We start from the raw sequence: 20,054 nt of genomic DNA on the forward strand, positions 1-20,054 counted from the left end.
TATCCCGCCCGGGATGCGTCCAAAGGTCCCCTAAAAAAAAAAGAACGCGTGCAACGTCTGTGCAATACTCGAGGACTCGCTTCCTCCAAGCGACCACTTCCGATACAATCGTTACCGTTTCGAATATCGAGTCGACAAACTTTTCTGTTGGCGACTTTTATGTCTGCGTGAAATGTCTTCTGCGTGAGATATCCTCGCAATCGAAGAGCGAAAGTATATCATCCGCGTACTAGCCAAGAAATCAATGTAATTCAAGTTACGGCGGAAAGATATTTCAAATTTCACAGATTTTTGAAAAAAAGAAAAAACATATAATATCAAATGCACTGCAAATTAAGCTAACTTGAGACATTGGATTAACGAACGATTAATTTATCTGACGCGATAAAATTTGTCATACTTTTCGTCGTAATTCGAAGGATCACTTTTGGCGCTTAATTGAGATTTGACTTCCGCGTTTCGATTCCACGAATTCAAACAAAAGATTTAGGTGGATCGCATTATAGAGAGAGGAATCAATCGACAATATCTCAATTGTCGAATAAATTAACAGTGAAAAGTATGGTAAATATGGAAAAAGAGGCTGATTCCTTTTTTAATAATGCGCCCCACATCTTTGCGCAACACAATATTCTGATATGCTATCGTTGAAGGTATCAACAATCACGTGCGACTAGAGTAATTCATTTCAAAACTTCATACACGCACACACACACACACATGTACACACATACACGCATACATACATACCCATACACATACATGCATTGTAAATATGTCAATATCAGAGACAAGATCTTCCGGCCAGGATGCCGCGTCCAAGCGTGATCGATTCGGTCCGACCGAGAGAAGCTTCGTTTGTACTTAGCGATTTCTCTCATGAAAGGGAGACAGAATCTCGAAATTATAGCTGTGAATATGTAAGTAAGCGGAAAAAACGTGGCGTACGTGAAAGCGCGGTTTGTCTCGCATCGGGGGAAACCGATCGGAAGTGTTGGAGTGGCGAGGAAACTTTAAGGCTCTCTCTTTTCTAAATCGGCTTTCGGTAGTAAAAGACAGAAAAGAGATAAAGATATAAAGGAGTGAGAGAGAGAGAGAGAGAGAGAGAGAGAGAAGGAGAAAAGAAAATCACAGAAACTCGTAGTCGAGAGGAGAAAGTATGAAAAGGGGGATAAAAGGAAGTCGAATCAAAGCGAACCTACTCACTGATGTGAGGAGAGGAGCGTGTACGAATAGAACTATTCGTGCGAAAGTTTCAGAAAAAAAAAAAAAAAGAAAGAAACTTTCGCAGATTCAACGTTCGCAATCTCAACCGCACGGAGATTTTCCCGCGTCAAGGTCGCCCTCCCGCGTCCCTCGGCGAACCCCGAAGTGCGACGGGGGGTAATATCGAGAAGATCGGGCCATCGGCCGATATGGGCGCGATCAGTAGCGCGAAGAAATGCGGTACGATTCGATTTGCGATCTGATCTTATGGAACGGCAGAGAAAGGGAAAGAATCTCTCTCTCTCTCTCTCTCTCTCTCTCTCTCTCTCTCTCGACGGATATTTGGTTACAGTTGGATTTAAATTTTAGATGCCATCGTTTGCGTCTGTTAATTGTAGAGAAGTACGATCGGATTGATAAAATTAGTAATTGACTCTCAGAATGATAAAACGAATCTGCTAATGCATTTTTGTTCTCTTGAAATGAATAATCTAATGATTAATTTAATAAATGTACACATATTAATTTCATTCAAAATTATTTTGACATATTAGATGGATAGTATCCGACACAAGAAAAAAATAATTCAATTGTAATTTCACTTATCTGTTATATGATGTACACAGAAGAAAAAATGTCAAATTAAAACTTATATACTCATATAAACGCGTTCCACAGATACGCAAAAATTTATAATTTTCTTAGAAGAATTTAAAAATCTTAAATTTCAACAATATCATAATCTTATTTCAATACTATAATTGTCATCCCAAGAATAAAATAATTATTTTGACTCTAAGAAAATTATAATCTTTGAACATGTGTTATTTTTTATTCAACATTTCTTCCTTTCCATTCGAGAAAATTTATCTTAAACAATAAGAATATATTTTTCTCTTGAACTATATCAAATGTCTTCATTCAAGCAAATTTTCTTCACTTAACGCAATGGACTCTCATTTCAAAATTTACATTTTGAAACTAAAAATATTATCAGAATAAGAATATTCTTCTTTTTTCGCGTAGTCGAGATAGAGAGGATAAATTCGAACGTTGTTTCTTCAGCAATTTCTTACGCTCCCTCGAGTTCTACGCCTCCCATATACGAACGACTGTTCATGACATCGTCCTCTAAACTTTGTCGCATAAAGTCATCCGAAACATCGGATCGCACATCGATGTACCGCCAGTTCTGTTCGTTGGACGCGTTACTTAATAAATGGCCGTGTAAATATTATATCGGATTATACTTTGTTCATCTCTTTCATTCGTGCGAGAGTAAGTAGCTAAAATTTAATGATACGAATAAGGAGACAAAGTGATAAGATATGTCATGCGACAATGATGTTAAATAAACAAAAAAAAAAAAAAAAAAAAAAAAAACGAAAAAACAGGTGTCGCGTTTATACACCTGCATACGTATACACTCATGCGTACATAAAACAAGGGACAAACATACGGATGCATAGGCGAAATTGTGCGTGTATTCACTCGCGCGCGTCCCTTCCTTAACTAATGCGCGGGACGAGACGCACAACTAAAAAAGAACGACGTCACCCTCGCATCCATCGGTCGACTTTACGTTTTCTCGCGATACGTCGCGTTGCACGCGACGGTGTGTAATGAGTTTCTATCCGTTTTACATTCCTAACTCGTTGTGTGTTACGTTCACACCACGTACCATTTATAGATAGGCTAATATACCTAATAAGTGTTTCGTCTAGCCTACGATGTATATTGTACCTATAATCAGAAATAAATTATCGACAGTAAATAAATCGTTCTCGTCTATTTTCCAATGACAGTTTATGCCAAACAAGTGCCATTTTCCTCGCAATGTAAGTATTCTACAAATATTACACTAAATTAACGACGATAGGAGCAATAAATTTCATAAACATTACAGTTAATAAAAAAGTCATTTAATAAATTACATAATATTCCTTCAATTTAATATATGACATAACGACGTTAACTAAAATCTAACTATATGTGTACGCAGACGTTTCTATCTCCGTCGAGATTCTCTTCAGTGCAATGAAAATTAATTTAAAAAGGGTCTACCTTAAAATGCATTGCATGATGTAAATGTGAAGAAATATCCGATAGTTTGTTTATGTTGAAGTCTCGTGTATTGAATATAATGCTTCAGCATGTCAGCATGTGAAGGATGATGACGAACAATCCACAATAATTTAGAAAAGGATATTGTGGTCCATCATCATCAAAGACAATATTGACTATATATATATTATTAGATAGTGTTAAGAGATCGTCGTTGTGTCATGTATTGAATTTAAGGTTTTATTATGTAATTTATTAAACGACTTTTTTTATTAACTGTAATGTTTATAAAATTTATTGCTCCTATCGCCATTAATTTATTGTAATATTAAAATCTAAGGAGCGTTTATGTTATATTAATTTCTATTCCACAAATATACTAAAATTAACCGCGAATCGATGCAACTTAATTTCCTATTTCTTAGCGTGAAAAAATAAAAATAAAATTTTTTTGATTAATGAAAACCGATATATTTTTTTTATTTACTTATTCTTATATTATTGATGGAGAAAGGTTATTGAAATAATATAAATAAGCTGCATGGCTACTCAAAAATATGAAAAAAAAGTGAAGCGTTAAAAAATAAAATTTCATAAAATATGTATGAAGTAGCAGATTTTCGCGTTCCTTCGACTTTCACGTAAAACGTCAAATATGCACATTGAAATACCGAGGATTTTAAGGTCGCCCATAAATGACTAAAGATCCGGTCGTTAAACGAAAGGGTAATAATTATACAATAAAGATCGCTAAATCTTCGCGAGAGAATGACAAACGTAATGGATAAGAAACACAGAATCTGTCAGGATTGTCTGATAATAATAGCCTAATTAAAATCGATGATACGAGGTCTCCCCTTAATCGCCGTCTCGAGCGTACATGCAGGTATTCGAGACTCGAGCGCGATGGAAAACGACGCCGATGAGGGATAAACGTTGAGCACGCAAGACGCGAATTTGCATGAACGATGCATTATCTCTACACGTGTAATGTGACATCCCCATCGCGCCGATTACCGAAGGGAGAGCCCGCTCGCAATTAGACCGCCTGCGGTTTAACCTCGGCTTGATCTCGGGACGATTACCTTATTCGTACTTGTCGAGTCTCGCTAAACCTTTCAATTTGTCTAGGGACACGCTGATTTGTTGCGGCCGCGCGTGCGTGTAAAAAAGTTCGCGTGTTCGTGACACAAAAACTCACCCCGCGAAAACTTTGCTCTCTAAAAGTAAGTGGCGCGAAAGATCCCGCTCAACCGCGAGGGTGGCTGGTTCCGCTTTACGTATTCACGATTTCGAGAGGTGCTCTCTCGCCAAAACATTTCTGTGTTCGACCTCGTTATTTTGAACGAACTGCCAAACTCGTTCGATATTTTCATGTTTTTCGAATATATTTTCACTCATCCGACTCGATGTGCGAATAAAGACATCGACGCGTCAAAGTTCGGATATCTCGTTATTTCTTTCGTTTTTTGTGTTGTATAATAATAATAATTCTATAATATATTATTTTTCTCGCGCGAGAAAGAACTGAATAATACATATATCAAAAATTTCCTCAAATTTGATTAAAGAGAGGCTATTAAAATAGTATGCTTAACCGCATGTCGCGATATCAAAATACGTTCCTTCGGAACACATGATTCCACATTCAGACAGCAACTCGCATCTCGAAAAGAGACGATGAAGATGCATTTACGACAAACTTGCAGGAATGTGGCACGAGGAATGCGGCACGTGCAATTGTCGCGACAAACATCTTCGACTTGAAAACTTTCTCAAGACGATTATTATATAATCGCTGAACCGTGATTTGAGCAGAATCCGTGACGTCGAGCGATAGGCTGCAAAGTTATCAATTTAGAACAAAATATTTTGCAAAATCTATCCGTCAATATTTTGCGTAAATCGCAAAGAAAGAAGAGCAAACGTTATGTTTTGATTTGTATTGAAAGCTTTTCTTAATCCAACTTAATTTGAATACGATTCGTTTTTTATATAACAAAAATCTCTATTAAAAACATCGATTATCATAAAATTATGGACGAATAAAATTGAAGAGCATTTCGCGAACCAAGTTTCCAAGTTGCTAATGAATAACAAAACCTTATTCTTCAGCTAATTTTAAATGAACTTTAATTAAAGAGAATTTTAATTTACGTCTTAGTTAGCAGAATGTTTAATATTGGCTACTGAAAAATTAAGAAAAAAGAGAGATGCTATGCAACCAAAATTTTCTTTAAAGAAAAATCAATGCCGAGTTAATCAAAAAATCTTACTACGTAGGATAATTATAGTGTCTATAATCATGGATTATGCAAATTCATCAACAAGTTATACAATTTATGTTTCAGCAAGCTTATAATAATATAATATATAAAAGATAAAATATAAACAGACAAGTCAACAAGCGAATTTGACAGAGAAATAAAAATAAAAATCATATTATATACGATACAAGCTAAAAAATATCAATTAAATACTGCGAATGATCTTTCATGACACCAAGTTCATACCTGACAAATTAAACTTGCATGGTTTTGACACTTGCGGTCCACATATTTTATGAATGTATATATGAGAATTTTTCATCTTGGAACTGTTTAAACAATATTATATATCAAGTCTCGAATCTTCTCTTTTACAAGAATCATTGTCAATTTTTTACACATATTAATAAAAAAAAATGTTAAAACCATGCGTGATTATAAATAGTAACAGGAAGAAAACGACACAGCTGTTGCTCTCCCTTGACCTGTCATTGTTTCAAAGAGAGAAAAGAAAAAAGACAATAAATTCAGTCTCACTTTTTACCAGAATCTTCGTCAATTTTTCACACATATCAATAAAAAAATATTAAAACCATGTGTGATTATAAATAGTAACAGGAAGAAAACGGCACAGCTGTTGCTCTCCCTTGACCTGTCATTGCTCCGAGGAGAGTTGAGAGAAAAGACGATAATATACAACGGTGACGTCAGATGACCTCGTGTATGTATATCAGGTCGAAAACGGAACTCAAATGTGGATCGAAGCCAGTACGTATTTGTTGCGTATCGAGCGGAAGAATGAAAAAAGGTAGGCGGACTGGCCTCTGCATGGCCGTTTATTCAGGTATCGGTAGGCGGACGGATAAGGGGTGAGCCTGGCGCAGCGCGCGCTTTCTGTGGTATTGATTACAGCCTCCTATCCAGGTGCACAAGCAGGGTCAAATCTGCCCCTCTCTCCACCGCCGTCACCTCCTCCTCCTCCTCCTCATCCACCCCTTCTATTGCCGTCTCTTCATCCCTTTTTCTGGTCTCTCTTTCTCCACTCCCTCTCGTGTCCGACTCTCTTTCTCTCTCTCTCTCTCTCTCTCTCTCTCTCTCTCTCTCTCTCTCTCTCTCTCTCTCTCTCTCTCTCTCTCTCTCTCTCTTTCGCTCTTTTTCACACAGATACACCACCTTTTCTTTCCTTTTCTCTTCAGTGTGACTCAACCTCTCCTTCACTACTAACCGCTATCTCATTTCCACCCTTTCTCTTTCTCCTTTCACCCTCTTCGCCGCTCTCTCTTTTCCTCCCTTTCGAGCCTCTTCGCTTCGATCCCCTCGCTCTGGCACGCTGCCCCATCTGCGCGCGTATCGAGTGCAAAGGGAAAGAGAAAAATATGTGTGTACATCGACACGATGCTCTATAGTCTTTCTCACGTTGGCTGGATTTAAACGCGTTTATTCCATATATAATTGCCGATCGGTCCCAGGACGTGTGTTCAACGCGCAATTCGTCATCACAGGACAGAAAATGTCTTAGAGAGTCGGAAGAATATTCTCGAGCTTTATCTCGTATTTATCAGACGGAGGAATGAAAAAAAAGACCCTACATATATCCGTGATATTCATTCAAACGTCAGAGAATAATTTCGAAAAAAATGTCATCGTCTCGAATGATATTTGACTCTCGATACAATTCACAGTCTACACAAAATATAAATCGCCAAGTATCGACCTTAGTCGTCGAGTGAATTATTCTAAGCAGTTCCCTTCGTCGTCTTTTTCGACTTATTCTCTTCTTTTTTTTGCACGCCACGGTGAGGGAAACGGAGCAACACACGGCGAAGAGCCGCAATTCCCAGCACGACCCCGATATTTATCTCTGGGTCGGCACCAAGGTACGTTCACCTTCATTTGTACATACATACGTCGCATCGTACATACATTTCGTTTCGATAGGGCCGCCGACTCGGATCGGCCGATTCATCCTCATTACGTCGTCGGGATGGAATGAATCTTAGCGGCATCGATCGTCACCAGCCAGTACCAGCCAAGTCAAGCCGAGCCAAACCGAGCCAAGCCAACTGGACGAGAAAGAGAGAAAGACAGAGAGAGAGAGAGAGAGAGAGAGAAAAGAAGAGAAAGAAAAGAAATGTGTGCATCGAGCCATCTCCGCTACCGACTATCGCACCAGCAACAACAATCTCTCGCCTGCCGAAGAAAGGTTCGTAGTTTTCTCCGGGAATTTTCGCGACTCGCTCGCTTGCTACTACTCTTGCCGTAATTAGATCGCGCTGCCTCTTTCACCAAGGCAAAAAGAATAACGAGTCCTCTTCTTCCTGACCTCGTTACGAACCCACCAACGGCACCAAGGCCCGTACTATACACGTTCGTGATGTCCGATACGTTCGTATCGGCTCTGTCAATTTTTCACTCGTTAGAGCACTCGGGGACTTGTCGCCGGTGCCCGGTAATGCGTTTATGTTAATGCGGAAGTCCGTTCTCTCGCGACGCCGGACGGCGAATGGAAATCGGAAGGGCGGACCTCAGGGTAGTACCGGGTATATTTACCGGGCAAATATGCAATGCGCATTTCACGATGAATTATCGACATAAACCGTAGTCGATAACACGTCTCGATTAAATTTCAGCAACATGCATAGCCACCTCCTTTCTCTCTCTCTCTCTCTCTCTCTCTCTCTCTCTCTCTCTCTCTCTCTCTCTCTCTCTCTCTCTCCTCCCACTCTCAAACGTACGCCAGGTCTATATTCTTCAGACGATATAAATTTTTTATTTCAGACACTCTATATTAAAGATTTTATAATTTTAAATTCGATATTCCCTCCGGCCGGGGATGTTAAATCTGCCTTTTCAATCCATCAATTGAGGAATAATTGGGAGGGGGCGGGGGGGGGGGGAAGAGGGGAAGGAAGGACCTCGGAGGGGAACGTCGCGATATAATTCGACGCGAAATTACGCGTCGGAGAGGGAATCGTCACCACCGTTGCGCAATGAGAGGATGCATGTCGGCTTAATTAACGCATGGGCCGACATCGTAGTACGGCGGGTGTAAACAGATGTAGTCGATCGAGGCGCGCTTGGGCGGTCTGGGCTTGAAAAATACGTCCGTCCCCTCCCCTCCCCCCCCCCTCCCCCGTTATACGGATCGATATTAGCAGCTGGCGAGCTGTTATTAAGAACTGACATTACCGGTAGCAATTTACCGCGGCCAACCTCGAATGACTCCCAATCCAGCGCTTGTATAATGCCGGCCCGCTCGCTCGTAACGAATTATTTCCGCAGCTCGCGACGTGACGAATTATATTTGGCGAATAGAAATTGTTAACGATTCTCCGGAGTCTTATGTACGGCCACGTAAGTTGTTTAACGTTAAATGTGGTTGCTTGATTCGCGTTTACCTCAATGAGAAATCTTTACACGCAGCGGACGAATGCAATATAAAGTTGAGCGCAGCTACGTTTATCTCTAAATATATATTATAGAGAATTATAAACAAGAGAGAATATACCCATACAGTACAGAATAAATTGTATACATATTGTAACAATCTTTCGCCGCAATATTACAATATTGCAAATTCACTGCCAAATGTTGCTGCACCATTGCTGGAAATTTTAGCAATATTGTAAATATCCGCCTTTAGGAAGATTATAACGAAATATTATATAGCAATGTTATGAATTTCCAATATTGCATTGTTACTGCAATCAGCGAATAATGTTGCATATAAAAATATTTTTTTTTCTGATAGATAAATATCAAAAGCATATGGACACATAAAATACGAAAAAAATTGAACTTAAACAAATATTTGTAATAATTTTTTATCTAAAAAATATTAAAATAATTGGTAAATGGCTCAATAATTAAAATAAATAAGAATGTAGTACTAAGGCGTAAAGAGCCGGATATAACAGTGTAAATTTAAAATAAATAAATAGTTTATTGCTTAATCAACTCGCTTTAAAGTTTATTTAATGTAATTCTTTTGACTAAGCAATAAACTATTTATTTATTTTAAATTTACATTGTTATATCCAGCTCTTTTTACGCCTTAGTACTACATTCTTATTTAAAAATATTATATTATAAATTTATATATAATTTATTATATGTAACTTTATAATATAATACTTAAATAAATATTATTACATTTAATTTAAGTTCAACTTTTTTGTACTTTATATGTTTCCCATACATTTTACCATAAAAAGATATAATTATAGAATTTTGATTTTGAAATTTTTCCGAAACATTTATGTTGCAATAACTGTGCCGGTATTTTGTGGTTTTATATCTGTGCAATATCTTTGTAATGTTTTTATTGCAATATTGCAATGTTGCTGTAACGTAATTGCAATAATCTGTGCTCTATAGGTATATAGATGTGTATACATAATAAAATATAAAATAATAAGATGTACTGATTTCCGGTTTCAATCTTAGCTATTAATTTTCTCGTTGCATCTCTTTGCTAAAACATTAAAGACACTTATCCTGCGAGAACCTCCCATGACTCTTCAATTTTAATAAGTCTTATTAACTGGCTTATTATCGCTCAGGTCAAAGTTATCGACGACTAGTGTAAGACGCGAGTGTAAGTCTGTTAATGACAAAGTTTAGTTGAGCAAACTTTTCTTCATTGGCGATGCGAAAATTGGGGAGGAAAGTTTAACAATTTTGTCTTTTTGTCATTTTTTTGTACATCAGATCTTCATATTCAGATCTCCCTCTGACATTTGTAAAGTTATAATTATACGATTCGCCTCATTACCAAAAATATATATTATAATAAATAAATAAATATATATAAAATAGCTCTCTTTAATTGTAAAATTAAAATGTAAGTAGGCTAAAGAGAGCAAAAAATATTATTAAAAAATATATATATATATATATATATAAAATATCGTACAAAATAATATCTCATTTATATCAGTCGAGAGAGCAAGAGTTTATAAAATATATGATGTAACACTTCACTCACGCCATTACTTGAAATAAATTTCTTCACGATGATCAACGATAAGTGACAAGTAAGGCAGTTAAATTGTAATTTTAGACGTTATTTAAATTTAAATAAGAGACAAAATTATTGAATATGTCACTATTTAAATGACTTAATTAATTAATTAAGAAACTGAAAAATAGAATCGCTTCGTCAATCGCATTTTTCTTCATCGTAATCTGGGACAAAAGAAATAATATGTGTAACTGGAACGAATTAAACAGCGATAAATAAAGTAGCGATGCATCCATTTTTTTGTGCTATTGGAACAGTTAATGCGAGTGGACGCAAACTATTTTTATTGAACTTCGCAAAAAGCGTTTCGAATGAGCTTTTAATCGCTCGACGGAAAGTGTATATGTGTGTGTGTGTGTGTGTGTGTGTGTGTGTGTGTGTGTGAGAAACGTATAATTAATTTTCACAAGTTCCATCTCACAAAGTTTCGGCGCACGTTTCTAATTAAATCGAAGCCGCGAACGCGCGCGAAAAGTATTCGCGAATTAGTTTTCCAAAAAGGCATCCTTTGCCATCAGCAACGTCCGAAAGTCTCTCACTGCTCTAGCGTGAAAATATCATTACACGCGTAATGAGATAAATACTATACATATCGCGTGGACTTTGGCCGAATAATAGGATAACGATGAATGATAACGAAAGCCTTAATAATGCCGTGTTTGAAAGCGCGCGATGTATATCTTGTAATCGCGGCGCGATACCACATTTACTGCATATGTTTGCTTGCTGATATATTATCAAGGTATAAATTCTGTGTTGATACGCGCATATTGATACACGCGTCTCGCGCTTAAAAAGTTTCTCGGTACAAGAAAAACCCATTTCCGCAAAATTCTCTTGAAATCCAATTATCAATGTTTTATTCACCGCCTTGCCTTGTATATAGATAAAGGATTAGCAGCACCTTTTAATGAGATAGGTATTGTTAGTGGAAAAAGGGTTCTCCCGGGTTTTAAATTATGCATTCGATTCAAGATAAAAGTATTTTAAATCACTATCCACCACACTCCCTTCGAATTGCGTGGGTCATCGATATTCATGCATGTTGCTGATTACTGTGCAATAAAATAAATGCAACAACTTTATATTTAGCGGCTTCTTTTTCATGTTTTAATTCTAAGAATAAACATTTATTACAGCTATTATCTTACGTTGCCTCAGATTTGAATGATACATGAGGCATCAACAAAAACAATTTGTCGAGATTAAAATGTCATAGTGAAAAATTTATTTTTAAAAAGCGATAATAAAATCATATTCCGTGCTTTTAAATTGAATTTGTGCAAATGTTATTAATAGCAGTGGCATAAGATGAACGAATATTTCACTGATCTTCAATGAAAACATTTACTCCTCCGCCTTATATGCCATTTATTATGCTTAGTAAGATTTCACTAAAGGATCAGTTTAATTTAAATTGCTATCTTTTGAGAAAAGGGAGAGACACCTCACATCTTCTTACATCTGAAATGGAAATTCGTATGTAACTAATATTAAAAAATTTAGAATTATATACATATCATTTTTTTTTTACTTTTAAGATGTGATATAAACCCACAAAAAACTCAAATATTTCTTTAACAAAATATATTACTAACAATTTTCTTATATAAAAATTTATCTTACATATAATATCGGGGGTAATAATGATCCTAATTTTTTCCTAATACTGTCAACTGAAAACCTTTATGATTAAAACCACAGAATTAATTTGAACATTAACTTTAATTTTTTTTCTTTATAATTAACAAAACAAAATAGACTTCTGATAATAAAATCATAAAGAAGTATCGCCATCTGATGAATAATTCCTTATAATTTTGTTCATTAACCATCTCTCCCGTATGATCATTATTCTTGGAATTACTATATAATATATAAGAAGTATTTTTAAAACATCATTAATAGAAACAGTTGTTATCATTAATCCTTTCAGTGAGATTTTACTGATTTGTTATGTATTTATAATTATTTATAATAATAATAATTATTATTATTATTTATTATTATTATTATTATATTTATATTTATATTTATAACTGAGAGCACCAGTGAATATTCACTCCTTTTCAGTGATAATAATGATTTTATTTAAGAAAGTGATAAAGATTATTATCGCTTTATATATTCATCGCAATCCAGTTACTAGGATTAAATTCAGATGTATACATTGGAAGAATCAATAAGGCACCACGTTGAAATAACGACCGACGATTGTCTAAAAGGTCCGGTGAAATTTATACGTGCGGTCGGGAGAGTAGAGATTTTACGTGAGGGTTCGGCCTATATTCGTGATTCGTCGCGGATAAGTCGGCATTTTAAACACGCGGAGAAAAAGCCGAGCGTGCCGCGCAAACAATCGATATAAAAACGTTTATACTTCAAAACACGGTTACAGCTCCCAGGGGTCGTATTTCCCGCATTACGGAAATTTCCGCCGAGGGGATGTAATAAGACGCCGGTCATAAAGGGAAACGTGAGGTGTGCCCAAATGCCATTAACGACGCATAGCATTCCCGAAAATCGCGAGGCCACGCAGCAGCGCGGCCGAAAAAGATTTAATAGTCGTCCATTAATCTTACTTAAGCGGCTGCGGAAATAAGCGGCTGTTACGTCGGATGACAAATTTTTGCCGATTACAAAAGTCTCTTCCTTACTAATCCTCAATTCAGATCATAAGCAGCATCACCGTGTGCTCGTTAAATATTTTATCGTAACGGGTTATGATGATGAAAGTGACGTAAACGTAAAAATAATAATCTGTCGCATCTTTTGCAAAAAAAAAAAAAAAAAAAAAAATCATGACAGGAAGGTAAAGGCATTAACATGAATCAGATAAAGACTAAAACTATTTTTTAAATTCTATTCAAATTACTCTCTACTGTACGTTCCTCAATATATTCGTATATTTATAATATAATATATATAATATAATAATATTTTAACACCTAACATCTGAATTTATTTAGCTCAACCAATTCCATTTCTGTATACTTGTTAATTAGAAAACGTGCGAAATATAATATAATAATATAATAATATTTTAATTAATATTATGATATATTATAATATTAACTAAAATATTATTATATTATATTACACAATAACAAAATCGATTGAGTTAAATAAATCCAGATGTTTAGATGCGACATTGCTAAGTATATACATATATATTTGATAGTTGGTAAATTAAAATTCTTCTCAATTTTTTGGGATGTAAGTAACAAAGCGTGAGGGGTTCGAAATATTTAATGCTTTTTAGGCCGTGGGCATGATCGACATCGTTAACGCGGTCCATTAATTGGTCCATTAAGAAAATTGATCACAACCAATGTGACGTGTGCGTCTTGCACTTTTTAATGCACATTTGCAAGGGCTGTTATATATGTGTTTGCGCGTCTTCTTCTTCCCTCGTCTTTTTACACCCGAGTCATAGCCCCGGGGCGACCCACTTTCGAAACGGACCGTATCGCGTGAGAATAGGACGTCGTCTCTTGAGGGAAAGATATATTTCGTTATTATGAAAATAGAGCCGATCTTTTCGAAGGAGAGGACGGGGGAAGTAAGACCGACGTTGCAACCGTTTCTAGGGCGGACGGACGGACAAGACGGACGGACGGTGAAAACATGAGCTGATGAATTTCTGCGAAATCGCGTATCTCTTTTTCGAAGACCACTCGAAAACTAAGTTCATGATTTATGCGATGCTTGAGGTTATAAAAAAAGGAAAGGGACCATGTCATCGAGCGCAGATGACAGTATTCTGGGTGCAATTGTACAGACATGAGTAAAAGGATTGCTCAAGTGGAGATAATCGTGTAGTGAAACAGTAATGTATATCAATCAAAATATAATGTCCTCTATATTTTTCAGCAGTGTTTTAGCTACCTATATTTTCCAGTCTTATTGGCAAATATTTTACAGACGGTTTCTTCGACACGAATAAAGATTTTTATTTTATTGTTAGTAAAAGAAGAAAAAAATAAAGACTGTATTTTTTAAATAAAATAAATAGCTTTACAATATAATTCCCCAAAACTGTGATTTGTTTAAAAAATCTTTTTACATGGTTATCAAGCATGGAATGCTACGTATGAGTAAGGAAAATAACTAATATTAAGGGATATCCTTTTACTATCAAAGTTGTGTTCTCGACGTTGATATAACGAAATTTTTCTTCCAAGAGAAAGTATTGCCGAGTTTTTCTTAAGTACTGACATATTCTTTTGAAATACACAATTCGTAACAATGCAAATACATCGTAAAATACGTTATCGTGCTCAAAACTAGCTTTGGAAGGGCTATGTTACATAATTTTTATGATATCAGAGAAAATTAAATTGTTATTTACATATTTAAATATTAATTAGAGGAGGGGAGACCGTGTATAAATAAAAAAAAGGTATGCAGAATAGCATCCTATATTAGCTGTACGAACAGAATTATGTAAAGCAAAAGCAAATATTTTCCTACGCTTTCCTACTCTGGTTGCGAGAATATATTTTACTTTGCACGCACAATATATGCTTCAAAATTCGCAGAGAAACATGCAAATGTATTATCAGTATTTTTCTGCGTTATTTCCGCAACGTACGTTATGTATGTTATTAAAATGCCATTAGCGTGTACATTTTATGCGTTTCCGTTGCAACTTTAATCCCTACCTTGCACGCGGGCCTTTATTCCGATTTGGTTTTATATATATATATATATATATAAAACAGAATTATTCATGCAAAAAAAAACAGCAAACCGAAAAGGAAAGTTTGAAGCGTAAAATTTTGTCTATACACATACGCAATTACTCGGAAAATGTACTTTCGTAAAAAAGAACCAGCTAGTTGGTTTTCGCGAGCCAGTTAACTTCAAACGACCATGTTTGCCGTCGCGGGTTACACAGAAGGAAACTTCTCCGCCATCCGGAACTACTAATTAAACTGCGGGGCGCACTTTAACGTTTAGCGGTGATTTGGTTTTTGTTCTTAGACCACACAAACCGCCCTCGCGATGCCACACGTTAAATACTGGTCAGGGATTCTCTTAAAATCTGGTTGAATTTCAAATAAGAGAACATCTCTTTGCGTGTCTTGGTATTAAAAAGCAATATGCGTACATTAATTATGCATTATATCCTAGTACAATGCACTCTAGACTAATAATATATCGTTTCTTTTTCATTATCCCTTGTAAAATTTAATGAAAAAATATTGTAATACTTAGATAAGAGAAAATTGAGAGAACAAAAGTGTACTCTTGTAATTTGTGTGTAATAATTGTTTCAAGACATAACATTATTTTAATAATATTTATATAATATCAAATATAATACAGGGTGAGTTAAAGGAACTTGATGATTTTCAAAAGAAAATTTAAAAAAAATGAAATATAACTTAAATATTTATTTCTTATCAGATAACAATAGGATATGGAATGCGATTTGAATACATTACTTGATTATATTAATTTTTTAGAATTTAGAAAAAATTTTTCACGCTGATCAAATGTCCTTCGCATTTATCCTACATTGCTTTAGTCTATCACACAGATTCGCATCTGTTTGCACCATATTGTCTGGAATAAATGTAATTTTTTGCTGTATATTAATAAACTGAATGTCAATATATAAAAAAAATTACAGTTATAATAAACAACATAATGCAAACAGAGATGCAAATCTGTGTGATAGACTAGGGCAATATAGGATAAATACAGAAGATATTTATGATAGATATAAATGCACATATTTTTTAATTTACAAAAATCAATAAGATTAAGTAATATTTTAAGTTATATTTCATTTTGAATTAAAAAGACCACATTTCTTTGATTCACCCTATATAATAGAAAATACATGTATTAAATAACTAATCTTCTTTGACATAAGAAATTCAGTGAAATTATTATTTTTTTTTTTTTTTTTTTTTTTTTTTTGCAAAGTAACTTGAAAGCAAATTTAGATTCTACTAGATATGGTAATGTAAAAATTTATATAAAAAATAATTTAAATAATTATGAATCTTACATAGATTGCAAAAATTTTAAGTCCATATATATTTTTTAAAGTAAAATCTATACCATTTTATATGTTGCACAATAATGTAAGCTAAATCGCTACTGCGGTGATAAAAGCGAACAATTAAATTAATTTCACGTAATAAATAATAAATTAATTATAATAAATAAATTGCTCACTCATTGGATTACTCCGTTATTGCTTGATATATCCTTGGCTATCTTCTCCTTTCCTCCTGTTCATCCTTTGTTTCTTCCTCGTAGCACTCATTCACGAAAATACCGTTGATGACAATCACACACCCAGAACATACTTGCATAGTATTCCCGAAACGTTAACGTCGCATACGACGCGTACTTTATTTATTACATCACGACGCGAGAACGAGTGAAAACCACGATCTCTGTGCTTGAAAATCATATGACCAAATTAACGCGCCATTCGCAATGCTAGCTTTAACAAATGATATACGCTCTCGTTTCAAAACGGCTGCTATCTGTATTAAAGCATATATAAGTACGATATATATGAACCTATAAATATTAAAGATAAATGTTCGCAGAAAATGCAACATCGAAAAATATGTCCTCGTTATATTGACAATTTACGCTTAAAATAGATTTCGATTGAATAAAAGACGGTTTAACAAATCTGCGAGCATCGATAGATATATATATATATATATATATATATATATATATATATATATATATAGATAAATAGATATATATATTAAACGTCGGGTTTCACTATGCGATTTAGAGATTAAAATTCGCGATTATCAGCGACTTTATTTGCTTATTATACTTTATTTGTTAATTAAACGCTATTAAAATGTCGCTCGATTTGACTTGTATTCCACTACGACGTTTTATTAATAATCGAAAATAATTTTAAATTCTCGTCAGTAGGCAGTGTAAAGAATGACGCGTCCTTGTGTATTGACGCGACCTTACATATTTGATGATGTCAACACGGCGCGGCGGCGTAAAGGAATGCGCCCCACTACTACTACGTTCCACCACTACAATATTCTATGACAAAGGAATTAAGAAGGGGAAGAAGCTAAAGCTAAATGCGCGATCAAAAAGATTACTATTATTCTGTTAACACTCGTGCGTAAAGGAAAGTATCTCCGCGGAATATCGACATTGATAGTGTAAGCAAAATTAATTTTACGGGAGAATTGGATGAAATGGCTATCGAACATTACAAAGATAGAAAAATGATATTGATGGATAACAAATAATACATTTTTTAACGTATGGATTGGAAATCGAATTAAGACACGATCGACTGTCAAGAAATATACGTATGTATGTAATCTTTAAATTTCTATTTTTTTTAAAGATACGTATTGTTACAAGCGTAGAACATTTTTAATATTTTAAATCTCACGAAATATATATTATTAATAAGCAATTGATGTATTACGTCTTTTCGTTATCTTTAATCATTTAATTCCACGGCTCGTGTATTAGTCTACGCTCTTAATCCGAGAAATAATAAACAGTTATAATTATTTAAATACGAGTTTAAATCGGCGAGAAAATAAAATCCGAAATATATTGGAATCTGAGCGTCGTGGAAAAAGCAATTATCACTGAAAATATCACATTGAAACGATAATTCCAATCCGTTATCGCGTCGATTCCTACTTGAAAAAACATATAAATCATACAAAATATCCGACAACGTGTTCACGTTTATAGCTGTCAATCTCGCACAAGTTAATTATGCGCGCGATCCAATATTCGCTAATTTTAATAATTGTAGGAATCGCGCGTTTGATATCTCCTAATATAATCGCGATTATAATTGATAAGATAATGCGCGATAGATGAAACGTCAAATCTTCCCACGCAATTAATAATAAGGTTACAGCAGTAAACAATAGCACATTATACGCACTGAAGATTAACGCCAAATTTTATACAATCGCAACCTACATCACTATTGTTTATACGTCATATGTCGCCTTGTAACTCGCTTTGTAACTCGAGCAATCAGTGATTATCCATGTCGTCGAGTCGCCGAGCTACACTTCGAAATACAATTATGTGTTTACAAAAAGTAGGTAGTGTTTTATTGAAATGCATATTTTACATGATTTATTCAATCAAAATTTATCGATTTATATGTATGTATAATCAATAAAGTGATGACATATTTTCAGATATCACATTTTTCGGACACGCATATATTTATCTTTGATTTTAACTTTATGCGCATATTTAATGTAAAATTGAATAATCGGCTAAAAAAATATATGCTTTTCATTAGCAACAGTGATAATTACCACGCGAATTTTTAATATCAAACGAATAGTAACACATTGAGTGACTATAAATTTTCCTGTTATTTTCTCGCCGCGAGAAATAATAAAGTGATCGTCACACATATATACATACATATATTCTGCTGATTAACATATCGTAATTAGTGCAATTAGTGTTTTTGCAAGTTATTAGAATAATAGTCATAAAAAAGTAAAGGATGAACAAGAAAGGAAACTCGAGAAATCATCGAGCTATGACGGAGCAACGTGGGGTAAGTTATTTATAACACTTATACCTAATTTAATAATTATTTTTCTCTCTCTTATTAAATTAATTATTCGTTTATCTTCGAAATAGCGAGATATTTCACATCTTATCGTACACAATATAATGCACATATGTATATGTAATACATTCGACATTTTTTATTAACAGATTTTTAAATTTATATCATATTATTAGATATTTTATTCATAATAACATTTATATATATTATTATAAAATTTATATGTTATAATATGAATTAAAACTTCATAATGTAATAAATATATATTTATATATGATAAAAAGTATTTTATATTTTTATAATAAAATATATCTATAATAAAATTTATATTTTCGAAAGACTTTTTTTTTTCTCTTTTCTCACACACAATCTAGACATGTCTCTCGCTATTTATTTACCTTCCTCGTGCCAAGGAAAAGTCCCTTATATAGCAGTGTAACAGGTCGAGTGATTTCACGCTCCTTCAGGTATGAACGTGGACGCGAGGATAAATTAACATGCGACATAAAAAGACATTGTAAAAAGTATGATGAAAAAACGCGTCCAGCAAAAATGACAACGGCAACTGAAAAATTTTTCTTACATTCTTTAAGTGCGGAAACGTAAAATACTACGTATATATTTGGTGAGATAATACAAGAATGGTCTGAAGTCGTCAGGGGAAATTTTCTCATACATTTGTGGATTGCACCATTCGTATGTTTCACGATCCTTGCATGCGAGATTCTCCCCCTCTCTCTCTCTCTCACTCTCTTTACAGGAATCAAATTCTTGACGTGGCAGAAATAGGAAAGTTTCACGGCTCAATTGAATACGTGCATTGTAATACTTATACTGCACGTAAGATACATTTAAATATACTTTTGAAATTATAATTATGTCCATTTTTATATGTCTGATTGAATTTTACTCATAA

General features: G+C 34.5%; 1 protein-coding gene and 1 long non-coding RNA gene across 4 annotated transcripts in view; one reads left to right on the forward strand and one right to left on the reverse strand.

Moving 5' to 3' along the window:
* LOC140673003 (uncharacterized) overlaps positions 1-20,054 on the reverse strand; it is a 309,159-nt gene that overhangs the window by 273,237 nt on the left and 15,868 nt on the right. The window lies entirely within an intron of this gene.
* Positions 6,694-19,265, forward strand: LOC140673026 (uncharacterized). Of its 3 annotated transcripts, XR_012047991.1 has the most exons (4): positions 6,694-7,414; positions 7,476-7,740; positions 17,482-18,646; positions 18,750-19,265. It is a non-coding gene; the product is annotated as an uncharacterized lncRNA (long non-coding RNA). The 3 variants fall into 3 exon arrangements; XR_012047989.1 differs by having other exon boundaries at positions 17,482-19,265; XR_012047990.1 differs by having other exon boundaries at positions 17,485-19,265.

The sequence above is a fragment of the Anoplolepis gracilipes genome, chromosome 1 (genome assembly GCF_047496725.1).
Source record: "Anoplolepis gracilipes chromosome 1, ASM4749672v1, whole genome shotgun sequence".
Taxonomy (NCBI): Eukaryota; Metazoa; Arthropoda; class Insecta; order Hymenoptera; family Formicidae; genus Anoplolepis; species Anoplolepis gracilipes.